At 43.4% G+C, this 13,629-nt stretch overlaps 1 protein-coding gene across 6 annotated transcripts in view; it reads right to left on the bottom strand.

Annotated features, from left to right (window-relative positions):
- Window positions 1–12,797, bottom strand: part of SLC45A4 (solute carrier family 45 member 4) — a 67,238-nt gene extending 54,441 nt beyond the window's left edge. For 3 of the 6 annotated variants that reach the window (XR_008464733.1, XM_054190438.1, XM_054190442.1), the window contains exon 1: window positions 12,630–12,797. The gene's annotated coding sequence lies outside the window, so the exon portion shown is untranslated. Of the gene's footprint in view, window positions 1–1,554; window positions 4,573–4,626; window positions 12,138–12,629 lie in introns of those variants that run through there. The other 3 variants (XM_054190440.1, XM_054190441.1, XM_054190439.1) reach the window with 3 other exon arrangements.
- Between the last annotated feature and the right edge of the window lie 832 nt (window positions 12,798–13,629).

The following is a 13,629-nucleotide window of genomic DNA, read 5'->3' as shown; positions in this document are numbered from 1 at the left end:
CCTAAAAGTATAACGGATACAGAGTCTTCACGCTGCTCCTCTGGAAAGCTGAGCCTGACCTTACAGTATTCAAGATGTTACCTTTCCAGCTCCCCGATCTGTCACTCCTGATCAACTCTCAGTGGCTTCTGCTTGCTATAATATACTAATTTCTCCATTTTCAAAACTGACTTGATGTTTGTCTTCCAAGAGATGATGACAACTGCCCACAGCAGCAAGCCAAGCAATAAGCATCACTCATCACATGCAGAGGTCAGATGAAGTACGATGTGAGCACACATGCACCTAGTTGAAACTGCTAGGTGTTTTTGACTGGATAACTTTCTGAAGAGATGCTTTACGTTTGTAGTACGGAGGAAATCATGGGCTCACATTTGTGGGGGGGAACAGGAGGACAGCCATAATACCCAAAACAAAAAGGGATGAGTTGAAGTTGCAAAACCAAAGTCAAGTACTTGAATGAATACTGCATAATATTACCTTATCTTTTCAAAAGAGTTTCAGGTCTTCAGCCTATTTCTTTAAAGAACTGCTCTACTTCTAACCGAATACTTTCTCTTATCAGTTTATTCTGGTACAAGATAACGGCTTGGCTTGCAACCCAGTTCCCATGAAGATTGTTAATACTTAGAGGTTTCCTTTCCCTAACATCAGAGCTAGCTAAATCCATTTATCACACATGGAGTTGATAAGGGATGGCATATTTGCCCCGAATTATTTTGCTGCTTTGGGCTGGTTCCCTTACTGTTTGCAAGGTGTTTACAGGCAACACTTTATCAGAATTAACAAACTTGTCATTCAGGTTAAGGAAGAACTTTACCATGTACTTGGCTAAATCCTCAAAGAGCAGACAAAAAAATTACCTTGATATACTGATGTACATATTAGTCCGAAGTATTTGAAGTGCTATACCTGTTTAAAGTATATGGCTGTAAAGAGCAGGCAAACCAAAAATATTAAGTGAATGAGGCTTTGAGCAACTGGCAGAGTAATCCAGGTCAGACTGGTGAACAGAGGTTTGCAAAGACTGCAAAGGACAGTGAAATAAAAAAATATAATAATAAACTGGAAATACTTACTCAAACACTGTTCCTGCTAGCATGGTTAACTGGAGAAGGGATTACACATTTTTCAGGAAAAAACTATGGATTACAGCAGAGAAGGAAAACCCAAGTCAGTATCCTGTTGAAAGTAAATATTCTTACTTTTGTCCTAATGTTATAGTAGAGGTGAGGATCACCTCACATGACTAATGATTCCTCATCGAGCACAACAACATTCAACTTGAACATTTCAGTGAGCAAAGCATGCTGTACGTAAACAGACTGAGCCAACTAGAAAAAGCTGGGAGAGGAAATAGAAAGGACAAGAGCCAGAAAGCATGACTAAAAGTCTGAAGGGCATGAGATTATTCTACTTATTTAAACAAAGTAAGGCTTGTCAGTAGGTTTCAAACATGATCTCTCCATCAGAGAAGTAATGTTTGGGCCAAGCTGTAACCAGGAGGATTACAGCATATTCTCTATGTGTCCTCAGTAACAGAATTATTATTACCCATGGTGAGACAGACAACAAGCAGGTTTCACTTCTTCCTTGCAATATTCATTGACGACTTTCTGATGGCTCTAGAAGCTTGAGGTTGCTCAATTATTGCATCTTCAATTCTGAGCTCATGCACAGTTGCCTTGCTGCAGAGTTGCACAAGGGCACAGACATTTACATGTGCCGCACGTGTAGTTTTGCGCCTGCAGTGATAACACAGGAAGCTGAGGAAGAAAACTATTCGGTTCTCATAGCATGTGAACAAGAAAGTACATTTAGTATTTGACTAACAAAGATCTTGAAGTGGATGCAAGTTACTGATCAACGCATGGAGGTATTTGACATTTTACATTAGAGCGAGGAAGCCCTTAGGGTGAAGAATTTCATGGTTGTTGAAGCCTATTTTAATGAAAAGTGTAGCTTGTCCTTCTGGGCTGTATTTCATTTTGGCAGCTTTACTGAGAATGCTGTGCTTAGTCATTTTACTTTTCCAATTACAGTACCAGCTTATGCAATAAACTAATGTGTTTACTGTTTGAACAATCCCCTGCCAGATCCAGATTTTTGGGAGGAATAAGATTTGATTAAAGCAATGAGCAGTTAAGCATAACATACTTAAATGTTTTAGGTTTTAAGAGCCTAAATAGACTTGAAATACCTTAATGTTGCTTTGTGTAGCAGTCAAGGTTTAATAGACAAAACGGGGGCAACACATCCCTGTTATCTCATTTAAGTGAAATGCATTTATTATCCTGTAAGAGCTTTAAGTTTTTGTTCTTCCAGTAGCAAATTTTTAAGTGTGACGTATTTACTCTATAATTACATTTCCGCAAAATAAATAGGCAGGCTTTTGATCCAAGAACTTCTGTGGAGAAGTACAGATCACCATATAGTAAACCAGCCATAGTTCAAAAGGTCACTTCCATTTTGTTTTAAGCCTTTATTTTTAAGCCAAAAGATACTTAAACTTTTAAGTTGCAATTCCACATTGAAAAAGCCATGATGTGACACACTACTATCCATAGCTTCCATTCTGGTTTTCAGTCAAGGTGCAGTGAGCTTCAGTTTACTTAACTGGGATAGACAGTTAGGGGACAACAAAGTATTGATGTACTAGGAAAAAAAATCCTGCAGGAAGAGAATTCACATGGTGTCTATAAAGTTCTTCCTATTTACACACCCTGCAGTTTGCACTGACTGCAGATAACCCAAAAAGGTTTTGGCTAGGAAAACCTTCTCAGCTCACCTCCGAGGACTTAGTATGCCCTTGCTCACCACTCCTCATACATGAAGTCTGGAGAAACAGGATGAATATAAAATGTGCAACTATATCCTGTATTTTCCCCAATGGAAGATCACTCGTCCTCTAACAATAAGCTTCAGCCAGGCTTAAGTCTCCACTGGAACGGAGTGCAAACCTCTGTAAATAAAGTGTGATCAGCCTTCAAAACATGGAACTGAAATTAGCATAGACACAAGTTGCCCACATTCAGTATGAAATGTTAATTCCCCCAGAAGAAAATAGTGCAATCAAACCAGACTCCTTTACTTTAGGACACACATGGGGTGACATACCCACATCTGGGTAGGATCTTGAGTGGCCTGATCCCAAATTTCTTTGCTGGACAGCAAATAAACTGAACACATGTACTTGCCTTCTTACATGCTTTCTATTAAAGACTTCCTACCACGAGGAACAGGTGTGACTACCATTTGCTGTGATTGAGCTGGTTTCAGGAGCATTGGCAGTTATACACTAAAGCCATACTCCAAATCCCACTAGATCACAAACAAACAGTGATGCTTGGCTGTCACTTTGGATACATCCCCCCCACACATGCCATGCAAAGTGAAACTCTGCACTAACTAACGAGAAAAGCTACCCAGGCTTTCAGGTTTTTTTTTTTGTTTAAGTCTATGCCCAACCTTCCACTTAAAAGTCTGGGGAATGCAGATCTAACACTAGGCTACAAGCCCAGATATAAATAATTTGAGATGTATTCAACAGTCATGTAAGCCTTCTATACTTTCACTCTTTCCTGCAAGGTTGGAAGGGTGGCAGCATTATTACAAGCCTAAACCCTTTCAGAGGCAAAAAGACAGACTTGTGTAGCTTTTAGTCTTAGCTGCTCACACCGAACAACTTACAGGGCTACAGTTTTTCCTGAGAGACTAACAAGTTAATGAAGGAAAATTGTGGGCTTTTGCCTGCTTTATCAGATACAATGGAGTCGGGAAGTTTCCATCCTTGGCTTCCTCCTTTGCTCTCAGCCTAGTCCAACATTTAAAAAATTTCTTCAGTGAATGCCAAGAATTGGCCAGTATTATTTTTATTTGAAAAGATATCACTATTACCCAGACAATTAAAAAGGAAGTTATTTAATCCCTACATCAACAGGGACCAAGAAAATGAAGCATTATAACAGCACTAGCATAACCACACAAGGTAAGAACTAGACAGGATGGTGGACAGTCACTGAAGTAAAAAAATAAAGGATCTATTTTTATTTAATATTTGTCACTGGCAGGCTTCCACTCATTTTCCAAGTTACAGGTAGATGCAATATTAATGAACTGAATGCTGCTACTGGAGATAAACAAAGTGTTGCTTTCATTTGCACCATACTTGCACCCTGACCATGCTAATTTAGATGCAAGATGGACACTATATTGCATGGTGGAGATGCTATAAATACAGAGCTGAAGTATTTAAACACATTAACACTAGACTCCACCCTTACTAGACCGTATACCCTTAGTATTAAAGCTTGGGGAACTACTACCAACACCTCTCCTAGAACACCTCTAGCTCAGACTTCTTTTTCCAAATACAAACCAATTTTACCAAGAACACTTGAAGCACAGAACTGCAGCAGCCTTCTTATCCCATTTTCTAGAGGCAAGAACTCCAAATGATTTGGACTGCAGTAATTTCTGCATATAATGCTGAAGCCTTATTCCCTGCTCACTTAAAGAACTTGTCTTTTGTAAGCTATGGTGTATATATTCAGTCTTAATACAGTAATTGCTATTTAGGGAATTAAAGCTTGCTCTAGTAGAGATGTTTGACCACCGGCCACTTACCAGCCTATGGCTTTTTCAGTGAGAAAGGCCCTAAAACTTCAAAGATCAGTGAAAGCCGTCACGGACACATCAATTAGTAAATTCCCCGTAGGCAGAATGAGGTTGTGATCCACAATCAAGGCAACTTGTTGTCAAGTTCACTGAAGGATCCTGAAAGTGACATATTTAGAAATATCTACACAGACTCCTTACAAAGCCACACAGACAGTGAGTCTGCTGACCAAAAGCTTCTGAAAGAGGCTGAAGTTAAGGGAACAGCGTAGCTTTTATTGTACCAATGATAAATTTAGGCATTCTTTACAACCAGTTATTCAGTAACCAGCCCTAACGCAGAACTGGAACTGATCTCTCGGAAAAAGTGTTAATTTGGGAGCATAGTTAGTGAGGAAGAGAGAGCTAAGTGCAGCTCAGGGAAATACTGTGCAGTGTTGGGCTGCTGGAACAAGCTGAAAGCTTGTAGTCTGCTGAACGTGTATGTTTAGTAGCTTGCAGTTATTGAGCACTGGGGTTTGGTGTTGCAGTTTGTTGGTTTTGGGTTTTGTTTTTTTTTTCCCCCCCAGTGTAAGTGTAGCTTTCCATGAAGTGACTTGTGCAGAGGCAAGAAGATGCAAAGAAATCTGTTCAAGGAGTACAGAGTCAAGTTTATACTGAACATCACCTAAAGCCTGATGTTTCAGAGGACAAAGTGATATTAATTAAATCTAGCCACAAACAGGCTAAGAACACCCTGAGACAGAGTAGTAAGGCTCTATCTTAAGTCATCACACCAAAGACTATTACTTGCCCACAATATCTTCCATCTTCCCAACTAGTAAAAGAATTACTAACAATTTAATATCAAGCCCACTAGATGAACAGGCATCTATGGAAGATTCTAACACAAGCCTCACTGGATGGGAACCCAAACACTTTCATATACAGCTTAACTGGGGACTACTACACACTTGAGAGGCCATGGTAGATATACTTCTATCTAGCACTCCAGTCCAGCTCATATGCATACAGAGAAGATTAGAGATCCCACTAGTAATATAGGGTCAAAAGGCTTATTTTCAAATGGCATCCTGAATTGTCACACAAACTATCTCAGAGTGACCATCTGGAAGAGGACACATGTTATCCGGTTCAATGCCATTTCTCCAGTAGACTCCAGCTGCTGTGCAGCTGCATAGTGAGTTTTGAACAGGCCATACCTGAGAGATGACGAATTGGAGAGGTGATTTGAAAGCAAGGCAGCAGGAAAAAAGCTCCAACTGTAAGACCAGCAATAATTGTAGGAGCACAAAGGGTAAAAGTAAGTGTCAGATCACTCCCCTTTTCATCCCATTGAAGGAGCTAAGTGTTTTGACTTTAAGGATGTGACAACAAATGTGAACAGCTGACAGAGCCACAGAAGCACTATGGTGTTGGAAACAATCAGGATAACTCCTCCTCTGAAAAGCGTAAGCCTTCTCCCTCTCTACACCCAAGTTAGAAGCAGAACAAGAGCCAAGAAAAAGAACAAGCCTACATCATGAGCCGATTCCCCCAGATACATTTCAGACAGCAAACAGGACATGTGCACTAGATGTGTTAGTGTTAAAGCAAGTTGTTCATTTGCTTTGGGTTATTTTTTTTGAACTCTTGGGAGTTAGCTGGCCAGCCACACTACTCTAAGGAGCAATAGTTCAGACTGTCAAATCACTCCTCTGGGAGTACCCAGAGCCAGACTGCACAGGCCAGTGTACTTGCTCAGATATTCCCCTTGTAAAAGGGGAGGAGCATTTTTTACCCTGCAGGCATGCCTTCTCCCTCCCCACCAAAAAAAAAACAAAGCCACCAAAAGCCCACCAAACACAACCCAAAACCTCTTTTTACCTGGAAGCAAGAGATCCAGCATTGGGACTATTTTAAACAGTTGATTCCTGTTCCTCCTATTTGTACTCCCATATGATTGATAAGCAAGCTGTAGGTTAAACAGCACTCAGACTAAGTGTATTCTGGAAGACCACTTGCTGTGTATAAGTGATGATAGGAAATTAAGTGGCATAAAAATCTGACTGTTCTGTAGTCATCGCTTGTTGGGTTAAGCCACTGGTTTCTGGATGTGGTCCAGGAAGACTGATCATATATTCAAGGACAGAATGAAGTTGATAAACGTGACATGCAGTTGTGTTTTCATAAAAACAGTGCTTTGGGTTCAGCCCCCAGTTAGATCATTTATTTGTCTGGCACCAAAGGGTGATAATGGCTTGTTTTCAAGTCTCCAAAATAAATGAACTATACTGCATGCAGAAGTACTCCAGGCGAGCCAGCAGAGGATAGAAAATATGCAGGGTCAGCATAACACTGGTTTAAATTTCAGTTACAAAACCATTAGAGCTCTCATTTAAAATGAGATGAGGAAACTAGGTTCTCTCTCCACTCTGCTAAGAGCACCAGTCTTGATCTCCCAAGAACACTGATAAAATCCACCTCATATAGTTTAGCAAAACAGTTCAGAGGTAATGCTTTCCTGCTGCTGTTTAAACACTGCTAAGATTTTTTAAAAGCATCTTCAGCCTATTCCTGAGGGCTAAGTTTTACCTCCTACCCTTTTATGCCTTGCTACATGAAGAGCAGCTATTGACTGACAATTTCAGTCTTGCAAGGAATGTAGGTCTCTGTCCACTTCCACTTCCTCAAGCCCCCAGATTAGCCTGTCTTCACATAACACTACAAGAGAGACTTGCAAGTCTGAAGTGTCAAGCCAGCCAGGTGTCCTAAAGCTAAAGAAACTATAGTTTAATAGCCTATACCCTTCACAGATGAGAGTCCTAGAAAGGAAGTCTTCCTCAGCTCTAACTGGGTATTAAGAGTTTTATTAGTTGTCCATATTGTGGAGACTAACTTCTCATCACCTATATATTGAGATTCATGTTCAAACCGACTAAGAGCCAAGCCAAGGTCAGAAGCAGCTCCTAAGCTAAACCAAACTATTACCTAGGGAAAGCCTTGTGTCCTGATGCTTGCCAGAGCCACTGGCCAAGAGCAAGTTTGATGAGAAAACCTGGCTGCTTCTCCCAAGTTGTTACAATGCAGTATGCCAGTTGCAGTCTAAATGACTTTACAGCACTTGTTGGAAATACCAGTGCTAAGGGGCTTTAGTTAAGCTACTGTGTGCCAGTTTCCCTAAGATGGCAGTTCACAGCACACAAACCACTCAGTGACTCAGACGCTGCAGTGCTCCGAATCCATTGCTGAGATGCCTCAAGTTCAGCTTTTAACTTGAGGCAAATTCAGTCTCCAGCAACTCTATTGGAGGTCTAGATTTAATAGCATGAACTCAGCTCTTTTTCATGCAGAGTATCTCATTCCACTCTGAGCGGAGTGAACTATCATACAGAAGCATAACAGAATAACCAGTTTATTAAAGATAGCAATAACTACTCAGCACTAGGATTCAAGAAACCCTCACAGTCCCAGCTGGGGGACATAATATCCTTTACCAGTGGAAGTTTTTGGGTGGTTACTCGGAGTAGGGCTGTGACTCAAATGTAAGATGTGTGGGTAACTGATAAGCTGCTGACCACAAAACAGTCACCTGACCAGCAGCAGCTTACCAAAAGCACATAGAGTCTTTAGTTCACAGCACAGAGCTCCACAGCTTAACACTGTCTGCTTCTAGGCTTGGTTTCTGGGGTGTCCAGGATCTACTGTCTGGAGGGCGACTCAAACTGAAACACCAGTTACTTGTCAAGCCACACACATGGTGTCACTCATCCCAACAGCAGGTATTCTGCTTCAACTTTCTGGCAACTGGATTTGCCAGAATCATTTGTATTTTCTGCTTCTGTATGGCAAGTTAAACTTTCTAGCAGAGCTGTGCATTTATTAGACTCATTAAAGCAGTCATTAGGCAGAAGTAATGTTCTGCTTAGGAAAATTACTGTTTCAAACACTCGTGTCAGTTTAACACTGGTATATTAAGCCAAGTGACAACTAGTGCACTCTGTATTCCCTGAGTTAACCACACTGTTGAATAGAAGCTGGTTAATAAGGCTGACAATGTGCTGCAAGTTGAAGGACAGAATAGTTAAGCCTTCTCTAACTGAAACAACTGCACACAAGGCATTGTCAACATAGTTTTAATGAATCTTATGCCTATAGCTAGAATAGGTTACAGCCTGGGATCTTGCAAGTATTACTGGTAAAGGTTATGGGGATGACCCTTGCAAAACTAAAATGCAGCACAAACAGTTCTTCATGTCACCAGTAACTGTGCAAGCTGCTAAAGCTTCCCCCTCCATCACTCGACAGCCTCAACACTTCCACAGCATCTCTCCTGGCAGATCAGCTGGAAAGCCCCATTTCAACTGGAGTAGCTTTGCCTCTGTTCAGCATGCTTTTACACTAACCATCACTTTATAGTCAGTCTTAAGTGCAAGTGAAGCTTGTTTTTATCTTAAGTGTGACACCACTGCATGTGCACTGTTGCTCACACACTGCTTGATCATTTGATGCAAGTATTTTAGGGTGGCTTTTACTATTAGGAGCAACAGCAGAGGTACAGACTGCTAGTTAAGCTCAAAAAACCCCTGCCAGCTGCAGCTTCTTGTGATGGGCAATATGAAAGGATTTCACTGCTTTTGCCTAACACAACAAGCAGAGATGCCCACATAGTGTGGGCAAAACTGGCTGCCTACTCTAGGAATTGAAGCTTGAAGTCATGAGATGTTCGACTAAGAACAACTGCAGTACATCACAGGCAGAGTTTAGAGATTAAGCTAGACATGATCAAATGCTATGGTGTAAATGAACTGTTTATTGCTTAAATTAGTGTCTGGTGAAAATACAGAAGTGTTACATGCAACTGTATTCACAACTGCAGGCATTACCTAGCAGCTAGTAGGTCATTTCAGCCATCAGCTTCCCACCTAGCCTTTTATAGGATGCCTCTCAAAGCTTAAGCATCTTTTGTAAGCTGCTCAGTTGGCAACACATTTTGACTTAAGAAGGTTTTTCAAACATTAGATGCAGTTTCACTGGTGTCATACTCCACAGGTACCACCCAATGTTAGTATTCTCATAGCTTTTAGGAATGATCCATTTAAAACAAGTTTATACAGGGGCAGAGTCCACACATTCCAGCCTTAGCACACAAGCAGAGCAATATTAAATTACCAAGATCTAACTTTCTAACTCTCAGTGAATCCAGGACTGGAGTGAGTTTAAACGTAATTAACCTTTGAGGTCACAGCCTTGTGAGATGGGTCCAAATTCAGCCTGTGTTCTCTAAGCTCCTCAGAGCCTGTATTTCCACATGGCAGAATAAAGGCAGTTGCTTTAGAAAGCTCCTCAAATAGGTTACATATTTGCTTCAGCTTGAAAAATTTAGGTCACATGTACTTGGACATACAGGTATGTGTATTGTTTTAGTAGAATTACACCATGCTTCATTGGAAGCCATGTAAATATTCCACTTGTGCTGCCCCACTGAAAAGGCACATGAATGAAGTTGCACTTCACTAATTTTGTTGTAACATGACACAGAAGGAGCAGCAAGTTCACCAGCTAAGTCAGTCTTCTAACCACCTTCTCACCACTAATGAAGGACACCCCCAGCAGAAGACATCCTCCCTCAACAGCTTAAAGCAGCACAATACAAGTGTATTTAAAACAGACTGAACTGCTAAGACATTTCAGCTTTGAGGGAGAGGCTTGCTTTCAATTACAAGCAGTCCTCACAGCATTCAAACAAGATCCCATCAGCAGATATTGCTCATTCCTTTCTCAATGACAAACTCCCAGAGAGCAGCAGGTTCCTGCAGGAGTTTACCCTCTTGCGTAATGCATGTTATCTATAGAACCATACGTTTTCAGTTTTACTGAAGATGCCTCTGTCATACATAACTGAGTGTAAGAACTGCAATTATTTCCTTGCTCAGAGAGACATGAGCCAACCCATGTAAACTGGCCTCTGATATTACAAATAGCTAACTAAAATAGAAGTTGTTCCACTGATCCCATCCATTACATCATGTAAATTATTATTTTGTCATGAAAACTCCCTTAAATACTCAATTTAATCTCAATTAATATAGGAATGAAGGTCTCACTTCCAAGACAGCAGCTGCTACTACCTTTGACAGACAGGGGAACTCATAGATGTTTTTGGATGCCCCAGAGACTACTGGATGCAGTTTTAGGAGCTTAAGGTAGTGTCAGCTTTTCAAGCTTACAGTAAAAAGTACTTTAGAAGCATTTATAGCCAGAGTGTCAACTAAATACCTGAATCTGTTATCTGAAGCCCTTTTCCTTATTTAGTAAGGGAAAAATTAGGCCTGTTGAACATTTCATCAATCCAGTATAATCATTAAACAAACCAAGCAAGAGAGACCTTATCTTTTGCAATACGGGTGTGGAGGAAGAAGGCATATACAAGCTAGGTCAGTGCAATCACATCAGCAACCACTTCTGCCAGATATTTACAAAAAAAGCCTGACTTCTGGAAGGAAACAAAGTATTCACCAGCTCTTTCTTGCTTTCTTTGGGCTCAAGTGCCTGCTCAAGCCGTATTTCATTAAATATTTTAGTAGCAGTGTCTGATCAAGGCAGTGGAACATGACGCAGATCATAGCAGAGCAGTTTTTACAGAGCAGTAAGGATACATGCTGCAACAGTGCAATTTCTTCTCATAAATCCTCATAATGTTGCAGTTATCTCTCTGTGCTCTGTACTTTGTGCTGTCTACCCCCTGTAGGTCCACTTCTTGTAACACGTCTCCTTTCCTGAAGGAGAAATCACCTCCTCTGTCCAACACTCAACATCCTGCAATAGCTTTCCTACCCTTTACCATTTGTAATTCACTGTATTAGCCAAGCTCTGGCAACATTGATTCACTGACTACACCCACTGCTGGAGCCTTGGCTACATCTTTTCCTCCCCTCTTTTTTTTCCTCTATACTGGAGGCCAGTCACTACAGAGAACTGCCCCATAGGGACAGTATTTTTCAAGGTCAAACACAGTTTCTGCACCTGCTAAAGGTGATAAATTAGGGCATCCTAGAGCTGCAAATCACCAATAAGATGATCTCAAGGAAAACTGCAGCTTTCATGGGAGATGTGAGAGTTAAGCACTAAGTAATTTCTTCCCCAGTACTCTCCCACCATCAGATCAGACTAGGTGAGGTGAGACTGAACCGTTTTATGGTAAAGCATTGAGATCAGGTTACAGATTAAGTGTGGAATTATTCAAATGGCAGACTAGCAAACTTTAATAGTTTGAAAAGCTATATTAATTCCCATCTTTAGACCTTTTGTCAAGTCCTCTTCCAGCATACTCACCGCTCAACATAGTCCCAAAGGGACACCTCTTTCTCATCCCATCTTCACTTCATTATGACTCACTATCCCAGACACATCAGTCAAGCCTCTCCAACCCCACTTTACTCACCCTACCATTCATTCCTCATCCCTTCCCAGCCACTGCAGCCCAACATCTCCTTTGGCCCAAGCCCTCACCACAGAGCTCAACACTTCCCAATTTCCACCTCTGTAGCCCCATGTCTCCCTCACCTCACTCTCATCATTTCTCATCCCCTTCTCCCCCTGCAGCCTCACATCTCCCCCCACATCTCCTTCCCATCTTGACAGCCTCACCTTCACGAGCCCCTCCTCTCCCTCAGCCCAAACCCTGCCTCACCTTCACGAGCCCCTCCTCTCCCTCAGCCCAAACCCTGCCTCACCTTCACGAGCCCCTCCTCTCCCTCAGCCCAAACCCTGCCTCACCTTCACGAGCCCCTCCTCTCCCTCAGCAAAACTCTTCCTCACCTTCACCAGCCCACCTCCCTCAGCAAAACTCTTCCTCACCTTCACCAGCCCACCTCCCTCAGCAAAACTCTTCCTCACCTTCACCAGCCCACCTCCCTCAGCAAAACTCTTCCTCACCTTCACCAGCCCACATCCCTCACCCCACAACTCCCCAACCGCTTCTTACCGACAACCCCCCCGAGGCCCAACCACCCCCGATCCCTCCCCCTTACCTGCCCCCGGGTCTCCCCCTGCACCCGGGACCTGCTCCGTGCGGCGGGCGGGGGAGGCGGCGGCAGTGCCGGGAGGTGGCCGCGGCGGCCAGGGGAGGGGGGGAGGGAGGGGTGACGTCCCTCAGGGCGGCACGAGAACGGCGGGCGACACCGGGCACCAGCGGCCGCTTTATACCGGGCTCCTCGGAAACCGTCTCCCGCTTCCGCTTCCGCCCCCTCCCCGCGCGCCGGGGGTCATGAATATGCATGAAGGGGGCGTGGTCATGCGGGGTGGGGGGGCGAGGGGCGTTGCTAGGGTGACGGGCGGGCGGGCTACGGGGGCGAACGGGGCATCGCCCCAGGGGCGGGGGGCGCGGGCGGCGGCGCCACCTGAGGAGAGGCGGCCGGCGGCGGGCAGGTGTTGGGGCTGTTCCCGCTGCCCCCGGAGGCGGGGGGGAAGGACGAGCCCGCCGGCACCTCTCCCGGGGCCGAAGGGGGGTTTCTGGCCGGAAAGGCAGCCCGCTGATGCTGCCACCTGCTCTGCCTCTGCGTTTTCCACAGAAACTCGGCGGCGACATGGCACAGGGCCCCTGTCCCCTGCCTGGAAAAAGTTGTGCCTGGTAGCCTTCCAAACTAACAGGCTTGGAAAGTGCAGGAGCAGACGACCTTCCCTACTTGAGATACTGCAAACACATCTTCCCCTAATTGTCCAAATTTTCCTTCATCATGAGGAAAAATAACACCTTTTCCTCAGGTTTGGACAAATGCAAGTTCATGTCATCACCTCAGCTGCACTACACCTGTCAGAGGCTCTTCTCCACATGCTCAGTCTGTTGCCCGCTCTGTGCAAGGAGTTGTGCCAAGCACCCCTCCAAACTAACAACTTGGAAAGCGCAGGAGTGGACACCCATCCCTACTTGAGGTACCGGAAATGTGTCGTCCCCAAATTATTCAAATTTTCCTTCGTTGTGATGAAAAACAACACCTTTTCCTCAGGTTCGGTCAGATGTGAGGTTCCATC

The sequence above is a fragment of the Rissa tridactyla genome, chromosome 2 (assembly GCF_028500815.1).
Source record: "Rissa tridactyla isolate bRisTri1 chromosome 2, bRisTri1.patW.cur.20221130, whole genome shotgun sequence".
Lineage (NCBI taxonomy): Eukaryota > Metazoa > Chordata > Aves > Charadriiformes > Laridae > Rissa > Rissa tridactyla.
This window is presented reverse-complemented; position numbering and strand designations above follow the sequence as displayed.